The sequence below is a fragment of the Hyperolius riggenbachi genome, chromosome 6 (genome assembly GCF_040937935.1).
Source record: "Hyperolius riggenbachi isolate aHypRig1 chromosome 6, aHypRig1.pri, whole genome shotgun sequence".
NCBI lineage: Eukaryota > Metazoa > Chordata > Amphibia > Anura > Hyperoliidae > Hyperolius > Hyperolius riggenbachi.
The window spans coordinates 217,330,791-217,346,155 of NC_090651.1; the positions used below are offsets into that span (position 1 = coordinate 217,330,791).

Below are 15,365 nucleotides of genomic sequence, written 5' to 3' on the forward strand. Positions count from 1 at the left end.
GAATGCTGATCTGTCTGTGTGTGTTGTCAGCACGAGGGTGTCTTCTGATGTCATCAGTATGAGTACCTGTAGGGGACAGAGATGAAGCAGAAGGTGAGGACCTTGATTAGGCTGTCATAGTCTCATAAGACCCTGCAGAGGGTACAGCTCCTGGATTCCTCCTTTCATCACCTCACTCTATAATTTCCCATCTATATATAGCAGCAGCGTATTTCCGTATGCTTCTCAGCAATAACACATATCTTCAGCCAGGTATGTGAAGGCATTGCTGTGACATGTCAGAGATTCGGCTAATCAGACATGGAGTATCATTGCCTGAGCAGGGGGAACAATGTGTAATTTGGTGGAACTGCTTACAGTAAGATTATAGTTATCATGGTTTGATCAGCAATGGCTCAGGTCTCAATATGAAGGTTATACATCCCCTCAGAACCGATAAACAGCAAGCTATGCTTTGCATATTTAATGTGGCAAGACGAGGCTGATGTGTCTTGATGATTTATTTACAAAACTTGTGATGTTTACAGAGGCCATTTCCTGCTGAGTGTTCAGCCTAGGGCTGTTTGTTACATTGTTTTGCTATTGTTCATCATCCAGTGGTGACCAGTACCAGAATCCAAATCAGCTACACAAGATATATTGTAACTGATTTACTAAAGTTTTCCTGAGCTGGGGAACATAAGTCCCCATGCAAACATGTAGTAGTAGTAGAAGACAAAAACACAGGGGGTCCGGGAGCCCAATCTAGTGCAGCACGTTATGTACGGAATTAATTTCACAAAGACAGTAAGTATTATACTCACAAGAGTGGGTTGCTGATTGAGGTAACCACTCGTTTTCGCTGGTGGGGAAATACCGTCCCCACTCAGCCTTTAATCTTCTTTTGGTCGCTCCCCAAAAAGGCAGATCCGTTGATCTTCCCCTAAGATCAAGGGGTACTAACTGTTTTTAGGTATGGTAGGAGGCGCCCGGTAGGATAATTGAAATCTATGTGGTTCTATATGGTAGGTACAACATTAAGAGACAATATGGTGTGATCCTACCTTCTAGATGTCCCTTATAGGAAATATACAGATCAAGACGTATACTTGTATGATCGAAATTTATTTGGGGCACAGACAACACGTTTCACGGTCAAAACCGCTTCCTCAGGTCAATAGAAGTGCCTTAAATGTTAAAAAATAGCAAACAGCGCTCAGGCACAATTGTTATAACACATAAAATAATAGTAAATGAAATACATATAAAATATAACATATAAGATACATAAGATATAAAATAATTGCATAGATTAAAAAGGAAAAATAGCATATGGAGCTTGTTAGTGGCATGAATATAGCGTATGTTAGGTACGAGTTACAATGTCTCTATAGCCATAGGTAAAATATTGTGCAAACAGATGCAGTTATGCATATACTATGTCAGAATCTGACCCTATGAATTATTCATAGACCTAAATGCCTTTACGAGAAAACTAACACTAAAAAGATATTTTACCATGAAAAAACTTAGGAATGTCCCACAAACTAGAGATAGGACTACTACTCTTCCCATTATACTAAATATAGAATCCCCGGAGGGGGATATCTATATTGATCATGAGGACTGGAATCTGGAAAAATACATCCATACCGAGCTGAAAAATAAATCGTGTTTTTACCCAACCAATCACAGAGGCCCCTATATAGAGAGCTTCTATACACAGGTCTTGAAAGAATTCAAGGAAATGAGGACAGATGGAGGAAGACGCAACCTGAATAAGAAAGAAGAAGCAGCATTGAAGAACCTGAAATCCAACGAGAAAATAATCATCAAAGAAGTGGACAAGGGGGGAGGAATAGTTCTTATGAACAAAATCGATTACATTAGGGAAGCACACAGAATATTGGAGGATAAAGACTTTTACACCAAACTCCAGGATAACCCTACAAAAGCATACAAAACAACCTTGGACAAACTCACCCAATAGGCACGGGAAGAAGGTATCATAAATAAAGCTGAGAAAGAATATATAACAACATCCAATCCCCCACTGGCACATTTTTATCATTTACCCAAAATTCATAAATCACTCACCAATCCACCAGGACGCCCGATCATTGCCGGAATCGACTCCCAGACGTCTCACTTATCCGAACTCATAGACCTCCACCTACAGCCAATGGTGCATAAACTTCCATCATATCTGAGAGACTCGACACAGCTTTTAGCCGATCTAGAAAACGTTGAATGGAAAGAAAATTATAGATGGGTAACCCTGGACGTATGTTCACTATATTCCAACATTCATTATGCGCTTCTATGCGCTAAAAAAAGTGCACCCATTCACTTGTATTGATGTGTGCTTTACAGCTCAACGCACAGAAACGCATGCAACACTGTTTTTGCAGCACAGCTCATAAATGTGAACCAGGCACATTAATTATATCGGAAATCAATACCTTGCAGAACGCACAATGCAATGCACTATGAAAAGCGTGCAAAACATACCTAGTCTGAACAAGGCCATATTCAGTCTGAGGGCATTTTCATGACTACAGTAGCACAGACAATAACCATGAGATATGACCCAGCAGAGAATAGCAGACTTTTGTCACCTAAGGGTGCCCATACATCACTCAATTCGATTAACCCTTTGATCCCATGATTTTATTGGATTGAGGGAGAATCGGTAACACAACATGACCACTTGATCAATTTTGTTATCAATTTCTGGATGAAATCAGTCAAAATGATCGGGAATTATGGAAAATCTCAGTTGCAAGGGCTCAATTGGGTGCATGGCGGTAATGGCAAATGATGTCGCGATGTCTGACTGATCTTTCTAATGGTCACTCTGGTGCCACATCGACTGATGTATAGTAACCTTACGAAAATACCATTTTAAAAAAGGTATGGTTTGCAGGATCACATATGGTCTCCAGTGATATCCAGTTCTGGAGAAGTAAATCGGGACCATTGTATCATTATCAGTCTTCATTTTGGGGGACCAATATCAGGTCACACTCCTCATGCCAGTGAAACTGTATGCTTATCATTCACCAACCAGCTGTAACAAAGCCAGAAAATATCAGAAATCCCTGACTAACCCAGCAAGCCTGGACTTGGGTTCTTTAACACGTTATGAAACAAGCTGTTTGGAATGGAGCCTATCAGCACTGTTCAAAACTATAAAAATATTTTTTTACCAGTATATCTTTTTTTTGTCCATTATTTTTCCTTTACATTGGCTCACTTGTTGACTCACTAGGCAGTAGAATAATTAATACAAGCTATGGTGGCATAGTAAACAGATCATTTATTGAAGAACATTAAAACAATTTAATTCTCAAACATCACTAAAAACAAACGTCACACTTTAGTGAACAAATTTCCTAGACATATATCAGCTCTCCAATAAAATATTAATAACATATAGCTAGGAATAATAATGCTTTAAAAATGCCTAGAAATCTTCACTAATTATGACTGAAAACGTTACTCTCGAGAAGTGATAAAACATCTTCTAGACCAGAAAAGGGTGTCCAATAAAAAGCACCCTTATACTTTTCTGGATATTGTCCTTATTTGACCTGAATCACCTCTAATGTAACCTTGCCATACAGTGCCTGATCATTTTGTTTGAATGCAATATAGCATCTAGTTTTGTTGAGGATGAGGGTCAGGAGCTGTAATTTGGTCAGTACATTGATCTGATAACATCTCACAAGGGAAAGGTGCTGTGAATCCAAAACAGAAAAGGGATCCCACTGCTCTCAGGTAGGCTACACTTTGCTGTGTTATTGTGAGGTTGCTGCTACTCTCCCTGTGTATACTGCAAAGTCCTAGCGGAAGATACGTTTGTGATGAGAAGTGCTTTGGATAAGGGTCTGTGCTGTCAAATGGAGAACACTAGGAGCCAGAAATATCCAATGTTGGGATTTAGGATTTGGAAGCAGTAAATCCATCACTTTAGTAGTAGCCACTGTTGGTAGTAAATAATTGTCATTGTAAATAGGTCACCAGAGACAACAAGTTATAATCCTCTTGGTAATAAAGGTCAGGTGATACACTGAATTTGAATGCCAGAGGGAACATTAATGATACCAATTGTCTAGTGTTCTCTTTTAAGTGCTGTGAAAAACGTGCCAGTGATATCTAATATACAGTACTATACCCAACTCTAAATACATACCATGAACTCTGTACTAAATGTTAAAATACAGTAGTTAAAAGTAAATTAACCTTGGGGAACCTTGGGGAATCCATGGAACCCAGTCTGGAGGGAGCCCCCTGTGATGCGGACAATTGGCCGCGTCTGCCAGCCGACTGGCGGTAATGACGGGACCCGGCATCGGCGGAGGTTGGCGGCGTGGGAGCGATCCTTGCATATGGGTCTGGAGGAAGCCCCAGGTATGTATAATAGCTTTCCCCCAACTTCTCTGGTACCCTTTAACCACAGCAGAGCCCACACACAGCTTAAGAAAATGACGTTCACCACTGTGAGTACTGCCGTTGGTATGTGCTGGTTGCTGGAGACAGCTAGTTAGTTGAGTTCCAGATATCCGAGACACCACTGTGTGTGTATGTATGTATGTATGTATGTATGTATGTATGTATGTATGTATATATATATATATATATATATATGACTCAGAAGTGGCAGCCAGTAAGAGCACATGTAGATGATAAGAGTCAGATACTGACAAAATAACCAAGTTAGTTATTAAAGTCCGACTCTGACTTAGTTTTGGATAGAGTGGGGGTGGATAAGAATCTTTGGAGCCGATTTATGAAAGCAGGTGTAAAGGGAATATTAGAGTAAAAATAAACAGTTGCTCAGAACATCCAGTCGTACTATTGGCAGCTGTGGACAACTGCTTCCCTCCAGTTTTGTTTGTTTCCTAGAACCTGCCTTGATAAATCAGTTCCTGATTTACTTTGGTTTGTTCGGCTTTCTGCTTTCCGATTAGAGAGATTCTCTTCACTGCTTGTTGACAAGAGGACAAAGTGTTAATGTGGCTTGGGAGGGGGGACCCATCACTGTTCGTTTTCTAAAAATGAATGAAATGTGTATTTGGAACTCTGAAAACTCTGTACTGTGGCAAAATGTTGTTTTACCAAATTTTTCTTATGGAATTTAACATTTATTGTCTCAAAAACTACTGTATTTTTGAAATTTTTTTGTTATGTTCCTACTAAGCTCCCTAACATGCGTGGCAAATTTTCTGACAATAGTATGTACGGGGGGGGGGGGGGGGGGTGTCTATTAACCACGGAAATCGGCACCATTCACTTCAATGTAAAATGTCAGAACAAAACTCGGAGATTAGTAATCTCCTAGTTTACTTTCTTACTCAAAACTGATAAATTCTGATGCCAAAAACCATAACAATTCCGATTCAGCATGCTCATCCCTAGCCGATAGTTAAAATATTGGTAATATATTATCAATATTTTACTATCGGCATGAGAATAGCATCCAAATTACAGTACCCCTGAGTTTGGTTTAGGGGGGCATTTGGAATTTGTCACAAACTGTCTATCGGGAATTAAATATAATTATATATAAATAAGCTTGATAAAGAATTCTTAGCTAATTAAAAGCATGAAGGAACATTTGAAAAGCATTTGTGAGAAAACGCGGAAAAGCCGCCGCAGGTGCTCAGAGCAAGGCGGCTGATTCCGCGTCCAACACGGCAGGTTGCCCGTGTGGGCCTGCATCTGCTGGCATGACGGAACGCGGAGAAACCGCCGCATGTCCTGAGAACAAGGCGGCGGATTCCGGGTCCGACGCGGCGGTTTGCACGCATAGGCCTACATCTAGCAGTATGGCTGAATGCGGAAGAACCGCCGCATGCTCTGATAGCGGTGCGGCTGGTTCCGCGTTCAGCACAGCGGATGGTTTGCAGCACAGGTCTGGTGTGGCTGGGACTGATAGTCCACACAGGTTCAGAAGGACGCGCGCGCGCTGAGAGGCAGAGCTTTTATGACAGCCAGAAGGGAGTCAGCTGACCAAGCCGGTCAGCTGACAATTCCACCACTTCCCATTGGTCCAGCACTTAGGGGAGGCGCTGGAGAGTGCCTTGCTATATATACTGGGTGCTGGTCATTCTCTGGTTGTCTGCCGTTGCGATCACTACGTGGAAGCACTCAGACCTTTTTGTCAGATTCTTTGTTATTCTTTAGACCAGTTCCTGGGTGTTGATGACTAAGGACCTCACGCCTCAGATTAGGAATTCTGTATATCATTTGTGTTATTCTCTAGACCAGTTCCAGGGTGTTGATGATCACGGACCTCACACCCCAGATTAGGAATACTGTATATTATCTGTGTTATTCTTCAGACTAGTTCCAGGGTGTTGATGACTATGGAGCTCACACCCAAGACTAGGAATTAGCTTTACCATCCTGTTATATCTTCAGACTAGTCCCAGGGTGTTGATGATCAAGGAGCTAACACCTTTAGACTAGACTATTGTTGATTATTTGTTATGACCTTCGTCTTTTCCTGACCTCTCTTCTGATCTCTGATTTGGTACTTCGCTATATCTGATACTCCGTTGCCAAACCTTGCTTGCCTTAGGATTCCGTATCAGTCTCTTTCCTCTGTATCTGATCTGTCTGTCTGTTGCCGACCTGGCTTGTCCGACCTCGAGAACTATCTCCTCTGTTTAGAGATAGTTCACAGATCTGTCAGTGACACTCCACCATTGGTGTCACTCACACTCTGGTCCTTCCCACTCTCAGCCTGACTCCTCCCCGTGGGGAGCCTCAGGCCTTTGGAAGGAGCCTGTTCTTTGGGCAGTATCTCTTACTGCCTTGCACCCTCTATACGGAGGCTCTCCTCAAAGTTTTACTGTTGCACCAAACACTCATATTGCTCAGGTGTCCAGAGATTAGAGATATATCTGATTATCGGTGATACTGCAGATCATCAATAATCGGGTATATATCTGTATTCTCGGTGATACTGCAGATCACCGGTAATCAGATCCTCTCTGTGTTACACCGATCGTTACACATTTATACACAAATATTGCTTTTATACACAAGTATTCAGTACTCCTGATAAAAATATGTCAAGGAGTACCATACTTGAAATGATGTTTGCACTAGGAGGTACTTCTCTAATACTATCCTATATAATAAAACCCCTGTGTCTCTGCATCCTGTCCGTGTGTGTGTGTGTGTGTGTGTGTGTGTGTGTGTGTGTGTGTGTGTGTGTGTGTGTGTGTGTGTCCCTGCTGTCTGAGAACCTCATTGCATAGTGGGAAATAACAGCTTTTTCCAACTGCCAAGCAAGCAACAAATCCCTGTGTGCATATACTTCAGACAGTGGTGGGAGACGGGTGAGCTCGAAGCGTCAGTATGTGAGTTGCTGGGGTTTAGCGGCCGTGGCCTAGCACCTGTTTTTTAAAGGGCGGGCCTTTTTACTAGTCCTACCTAATAAAAGGTAACTGTCGCTGCGTCCAGCAGTTGTGTCCCTGTGTCCTAGGATTTTTGTTACTGTGCATGAGAGCTGGGACCAGGGAGCTGGACGGGCGAGCGAGGTGGGTGGGTGCAGGCGGAGCGAGGTGGGAGGGTGCGGGGGCGCGGCGGTTGCATGCGCACTGGCGGCGGCGGCCGTAGACCTAGAGCCCATTTTTAAACGGGTTGGGTCTACTAGTACTTTATAAAGGGGTAGTACACTTGGCCTAAAGACATCGTATGGAATGGCCCTATATCCATCAATGGTACAGTTGGGGTTCACAGTTAGCTGATCCAGGCACACTTTTTCATCAGGGTCTACTGTTATTAGTGAAGATCACAACTGACACTTCATGAGCATATTGGTCAAAGTCTAGCAAATACATAGGTACCCCCTGGAATACCTCTCCATCTCCATATGACTATACATGTTAGGGTGCTAGCATCCTAACTGTTTGGCTTGCCCCATACAAAAAAGTTTTGCTGGAGCTGAAATCGAAGAATGAACATTTTTTTACTTCAGGGACATTGCATATACGTCAAATATTTCTGCTATTAGCAGATGTCGCCCTCCACTGTGGGGGTATATGGGCAATGTTATCATAGTATGATAGGAATGGAGCAATATCAAAAACATAATGCTAGCAGCACGAGATTCATACTATAACAGCACTTCCAACTTATAGAGTCATGGGGCGCTCTGAACTTTTCACTTTCTTGCACTTGATAAGTTAATTAGACTTCAATGAATCTAGCATTAGAAATTACCTGTGATTTATTATGCGCTAATGGCTTCCTGGCGGCACGTTTCTTGCCTTGATAAGTGACGACAACTCCTGTCTAGGAGCTGAAGAGAACACAAAGAAGACTTTTTGGTGTCTTTGTAGAATGTGACATATCATATAATAAAGGGAGGCATGCCATATTATCTGCTAGAATATCATAAATTCCACCTTAGAGAACAGAAACCGTCGCTGCTTATTGTAGGAGTCTATGAGCTCTGTGTAACGGCACCGAGCAATCATGCTGTGTTGTGTACCGGGGAGAATACTGGGGAGAATATTTATGAAATCATTTGGACATCTTGCACTTTTGCTTAAGCGCTGACATTAATGGAAGACTAAAACCATTTCAGACCATTTCTCTCAGTAATATAGAATGTATTCCAAACCCCTAGCAAACATTTCCCTTGTGTAAAATAGCACACATTTTTACACCTGGTCACAATCTGCCTTCACGGGAAGCAAAAGTGATACCTGATCACTTGACACTTCAATGTCTTTATTGTAAATGTGGTGCCTAAAACTATATTCCATATTCCAAATGTGGCATTAAATGTTCTAATATTTCCTACGCATGCTTTCCAAAATTGTATTGCTTTAGCTGCTGCTGCATGGCATTGAATACAGTTGTTTATTAAATAAGCAACCCACGCAAGTCCTTCCCAGAGTCCAGTGGTCCTAGCAATATTCCATTTAGTATATTCCGGGCTGTAACATTGGCGTGGCAAAAATGCATGACTTTTCATAGTTACATAGTTACTTGGGTTGAAAAAAAACATACCGTACGTCCATCGAGTTCAACCAGAGAACAAGGTACAACACCAGCCTGCTCCCTCACATATCCCTGTTGATCCAGAGGAAGGCGAAAAACCCTTACAAGGCATGGTCCAATTAGCCCCAATAGAGAAAAAATTCCTTCCTGACTCCAGATGGCATTCAGATCAAATCCCTGGAACAACTTAACCACTTCACGACCGCCCCCAGCCGATGGGCGGCGGCAAAGTCCGGGCCCAAACGACCGCAATACGCCCATCGGCGGGGGCGGCTGCGGGAGTGGCTATGCGGCGATCGCGTCATTCGTGACGCGATCAGCCGCCGGGGACTGGCTCCGCCCCCCGTTCGCTGTAACCCGCCGGCCGTTCGGAAGCGCCGGCGGGTTACTAGCACCCGGATCGCCGCGTGTACTGTGTATAATAGGCTTTGTAATGTATACAAAGCCTATTATACTGGCTGCCTCCTGCCCTGGTGGTCCCAGTGTCCGAGGGACCACCAGGGCAGGCTGCAGCCACCCTAGTCTGCACCCAAGCACACTGATTTCCAATCCCCTGCCCCCTGATCGCCCACAGCACCCCTCAGACCCCCCCCCCCTGCCCACCCCCCAGACCACTGTTTGCACCCAGTCACCCCCCTAATCACCCATCAATCACTCCCTGTCACTATCTGTCAACGCTATTTTTTTTTTAGTCCCTAATCTGCCCCCTACTCCCTCCTGATCACCCCCCCACCCCTCAGATTCTCCCCAGACCCCCCCCAGACCCCCCCCCCGTGTACTGTATGCATCTATCCCCCCTGATCACCTGTCAATCACCTGTCAATCACCCGTCAATCACCTGTCAATCACCCCCTGTCACTGCCACCCATCAATCAGCCCCTAACCTGCCCCTTGCAATCTGATCACTCACCCACTCCAATAGATCGCCCGCAGATCCGACATCAGATCACCTCCCAAATCCATTGTTTACATCTATTCTCTCCTCTAAACACCCACTAATTACCCATCAATCACCCCCTATCACCACCTGTCACTGTTACCCATCAGATTAGACCCTAATCTGCCCCTTGCGGGCACCCAATCACCCGCCCACACGCTCAGATTGCCCTCAGACCCCCCCCCACCTTATCAATTCGCCCGTGCAATATTTACATCTGTTATTCCCTGTAATAACCCACTTATCACCTGTCAATCACCCATCAATCACCCCCTGTCACTGCCACCCATCAATCACCCCCTGTTACTGCCACCCATCAATCAGCCCCTAACCTGACCCTTGCGGGCAATCTGATCACCCACCCACACCAATAGATCGCCCGCAGATCCGACATCAGATCACCTCCCAAGTGCAGTGTTTACATCTCTTCTCTCCTCTAAACACCCACTAATTACCCATCAATCACCCCCTATCACCACCTGTCACTGTTACCCATCAGATTAGACCCTAATCTGCCCCTTGCGGGCACCCAATCACCCGCCCACACCTCAGAACGCCCTCAGACCCCAGCCCTGATCACCTCGCCAGTGCATTGCTTGCATCTATTTCCCCCCTCTAATCACACCTTGAGACACCCATCAATCACCTCCTGTCACCCCCTAGCACACTTACCCATCAGATCAGGCCCTAATTTGCCCCGTGTGGGCTCCTGATCACTCGGCCAAACCCTCAGATCCCCCTCAGACCCCCTTCCGATCACCTCCCCAGTGCATTGATTGCATCTATTTTCCCCTCTAACCGCCCCCTGAGACACCCATCAATCACCTCCTGTCACCCCCCCCTAGCACTCCTATCCATCAGATCAGGCCCAATACATCCTGTCATCTAAGAGGCCACCCTGCTTATGACCGATTCCACAAAATTTGCCCCCTCATAGACCACCTGTCATCAAAATTTGCAGATGCTTATACCCCTGAATAGTCATTTTGAGAAATTTGGTTTCCAGACTACTCACAGTTTTGGGCCCGTAAAATGCCAGGGCAGTATAGGAACCCCACAAGTGACCCCATTTTAGAAAGAAGACACCCCAAGGTATCCTGTTAGGTGTATGATGAGTTCATATAATATTTTATTTTTTGTCAAAAGTTAGCGGAAATTGGATTTTTATTGTTTTTTTCACAAAGTGTCATTTTTCACTAACTTGTGACAAAAAATAAAATCTTCTATGAACTCACCATACCCCTAACAGAATACCTTGGGGTGTCTTCTTTCTAAAATGGGGTCACTTGTGGGGTTCCTATACTGCCCTGGCATTTTAGGGGCCCTAAACCGTGAGGAGTAGTCTAGAAAACAAATGCCTCAAAATGACCTGTGAATAGGACGTTGGGCCCCTTAGCGCACCTAGGCTGCAAAAAAGTGTCACACATGTGGTATCGCCATACTCAGGAGAAGTAGTATAATGTGTTTTGTGGTGTATTTTTACACATACCCATGCTGGGTGGGAGAAATCTCTCTGTAAATGGACAATTGTGTGTAAAAAAAATCAAATAATTGTCATTTACAGAGATATTTCTCCCACCCAGCATGGGTATGTGTAAAAATACACCCCAAAACACATTATACTACTTCTCCTGAGTACGGCGGTACCACATGTGTGGCACTTTTTTGCACCCTAAGTGCGCTAAGGGGCCCAAAGTCCAATGAGTACCTTTAGGATTTCACAGGTCATTTTGCGACATTTGGTTTCAAGACTACTCCTCACAGTTTAGGGCCCCTAAAATGCCAGGGCAGTATAGGAACCCCACAAATGACCCCATTTTAGAAAGAAGACACCCCAAGGTATTCCGTTAGGAGTATGGTGAGTTCATAGAAGATTTTATTTTTTGTCACAAGTTAGCGGAAAATGACACTTTGTGAAAAAAAAAACAATTAAAATCAATTTCCACTAACTTGTGACAAAAAAAAAAAATCTTCTATGAACTCACCATACATCTAACGGAATACCTTGGGGTGTCTTCTTTCTAAAATGGGGTAATTTGTGGGGTTCCTATACTGTCCTGGCATTTTAGGGGCCCTAAACCGTGAGGAGTAGTCTTGAAACGAAATTTCTCAAAATGACCTGTGAAAGGTACTCATTGGACTTTGGGCCCCTTAGCGCAGTTAGGGTGCAAAAAAGTGCCACACATGTGGTATCGCCGTACTCAGGAGAAGTAGTATAATGTGTTTTGGGGTGTATTTTTCCACATACCCATGCTGAGTGGGAGAAATATCTCTATAAATAGACAATTGTGTGTAAGCAAAATAAAAAAATTGTCATTTACGGAGATATTTCTCCCACCCAGCATGGGTATGTGTAAAAATACACCCCAAAACACATTATACTACTTTTCCTGAGTACGGCAATACCACATGTGTGGCACTTTTTTGCAGCCTAACTGCGCTAAGGGGCCCAAAGTCCAATGAGCATCTTTAGGTTTACAGGGGTGCTTACAATTAGGCACCCCCCAAAATGCCAGGACAGTGAACACACCCCACAAATGACCCCATTTTGGAAAGTAGACACTTCAAGGTATTCAGAGAGGAGCATAGTGAGTCCGTGGCAGATTTCATTTTTTTTTGTCGCAAGTTAGAAGAAATGGAAACTTTTTTTTTTTTTTTTTTCACAAAGTGTCATTTTCCGCTAACTTGTGACAAAAAATAAAATCTTCTATGAACTCACCATGCCTCTCACTGAATACTTTGGGATGTCTTCTTTCCAAAATGGGGTCATTTGGCGGGTATTTGTACTATCCTGGAATTTTAGCCCCTCATGAAACCTGACAGGTGCGCAGAAAAGTCAGAGATGCTTGAAAATGGGAAAATTCACTTTTGGCACCATAGTTTGTAAACGCTATAACTTTTACCCAATCCAATAAATATACACTGAATGGTTTTTTTTTTATCAAAGACATGTAGCAGAATAACTTTCGTGCTCAAGTGTATAGGAAATGTTACTTTATTTGAAAAATGTCAGCACAGAAAGTTAAAAAAGTCATTTTTTTGACAAAATTCATGTCTTTTTTGATGAATATAATAAAAAGTAAAACTCGCAGCAGCAATCAAATAGCATCAAAAGAAAGCTGTATTAGTGACAAGAAAAGGAGGTAAAATTCATTTAGGTGGTAGGTTGTATGACCGAGCATTAAACCGTGAAAGCTGCAGTGGTCTGAATGGAGAAAAAGGCTCTGGTCCTTAAGGGGCGAAAAGACTGTGGTCCTCAAGTGGTTAAAATCCCTGGATCAACTAATTTTATCCACATAAAAGACTATTAAAAATCTCCAGGCTACCCAACCAGAAAGAAGTTCAGTGTTAACAATAAATTGATTAAAACCAAACCCTACCACTCCCATCTATGCCCAGCCAGTGACTGAATGCACGTCCTCAGCATCGGGAGCAGTACAAAGATAGAGAGTAAGAAGGTGAGTCAGGTGCTGGAAATTTGGGCACACCAGTCGCCACCATATTCCATAATGTGAATGATGGCTATAGCCAGGGCCGGCGCTACCATAGAGGCAAAGGGGGCAATTACCCCAGGGCCCCAGAGCTTGTAGGGGGCCCCAGTGGCTACAAGAGGAAAAAAAGTACCAATAACTGAGTTCATCTTCCTTAGATGCTGTCTGGGCCAGCTGCCTCATGTATCATGATTTTCATTTAACTGTTTGCACGTTTTCTTGCATTGAGTAATTAATGCTAAATGTGGAAGACTGGTTACAGCCTACAACTATATTATAAGTCTAAGCAAAGGAAATCAAACCATGCATTCATTATCTCATCTTTAGTTCAGTCTTTCACAGTGAAGTCCTCTGCCTCATCTTTAAGAAGTCTTATATTCTCCGTCTGCCATTTTTTGAGTTTATGTAGTTGTAAAAAGTTTTTGGATTTGACTTCGTATTGCTAGAGACCTGTTTTGCCGCTTCTACTTCTACCTATCTAATTTCCTTTTCATAGTTTACATTCCTTAAATGTCTTTAATGCAGATCCAGTCCCCTCATACTTTAGGACTCTAAAATCATTCATTTTACATTTAATCATGCTCAAGACATTTTTATTTATTCATAGCAGCCTTTTTTTATAGGCAGAGACTTTATTCCCATAACGGTTTACATACTGCTATATTCATTAAGAATCCGTTTATAAATGTGTTATTTGCTTTCAGTGTTCTTACCTTCTAGTATCCTAACCTAATGTACAAAATGTAATGCCCATTTACACCATACACATTCTGTATCGTTTTCCTGGATGCATTCATTTTGCACTGCACATGTCTTTTCTCATAGAAAGACCATGTTAGGCTTCATTCACACTGCGATTGCAATTGTTAAGTCCTTAGTGATTGCAATTTTCCATTGCAATTTTCAAAGTGATTTTAAAAGAAACGTGCATTTTTTGCACATTCCTTTAAGCAGAGTTGACTGAAAATTGGTACTTGCAGCAAGATTTTGATTTTATAAAAATTGAAACGCTTCTGTGAGAACACCCTCATAGGGTAACACTGCACTAGCGCTTTGCCAATCACTGGAAATTGGCAGGAGCAGCACAATTACCCCCAGTGTGAACCAGCACTCAGCCTGGGTTTATACTGAATCAGTTGCTGTCAGCTATAACGCACCCATGAAAACTGATGAGATGGAATTTCCATGTTCCCCTATGAGTCAGTTTACATCTACAGTATGATATAACACATCGATGTAAACTGGCTCACAGCGAAACATGCACAAATTCCTTCTTATCTGTTGCAACTGATTCAGTGTAAACCCACCAATTTAACCCTTTGCACTCCCTATGCTGCCACCCATTTAACCCTTTGCACTCCCTATGCTGTCCTCTGCATTTTATACTTTATATGTTACTAAGATTCAGTCGTATTGACCCCACTCTAACTTGATATGTTCTTTTCATAAGCTACTGTGCCTCAATTGAGGTTTTACATGAAGCAAAGTTTTGTTTGTTTGCTCTTCAGCCAACTATATCCACTTGTAGCTCTCTGCCACCACCTAATGGGGTATAAGAACACAAGTAGTAATTCTTGCATATACTCTGCAGTGTTTTGTTCCTAACTCTTTCTTCATAGCATAGCAATGATGACCGTGACAAGTCTTCTGTGTTTTGGGTGCTGTCACACCAGATGGACGTTTGCTAAATGCATTCATTGCTCATTTGCTGAAGATCTGTGTTTGAATATGCGGCAGAATGACTTTATGCGGGCACACTTCAGTGCAGGAGTTTCTTGTAAATACTGTATGCAGAAGATAGGTAGTTCACAGTAAGGAAATATGATGAGCACGTGTGTTCATCTCCACCAGATAATGCAGAACACCAAATAAACTCCCTCCCCCTTCCTCATTGATTTTCCTCATCTCTTGCTGTCACTGAAGTTGTCAGTGTT

At 42.9% G+C, this 15,365-nt stretch overlaps 1 protein-coding gene across 8 annotated transcripts in view; it reads left to right on the forward strand.

Annotated features, from left to right (window-relative positions):
- Window positions 1-15,365, forward strand: part of NTM (neurotrimin) — a 1,373,850-nt gene that overhangs the window by 1,196,165 nt on the left and 162,320 nt on the right. The gene's annotated exons all lie outside the window — the stretch shown is intronic.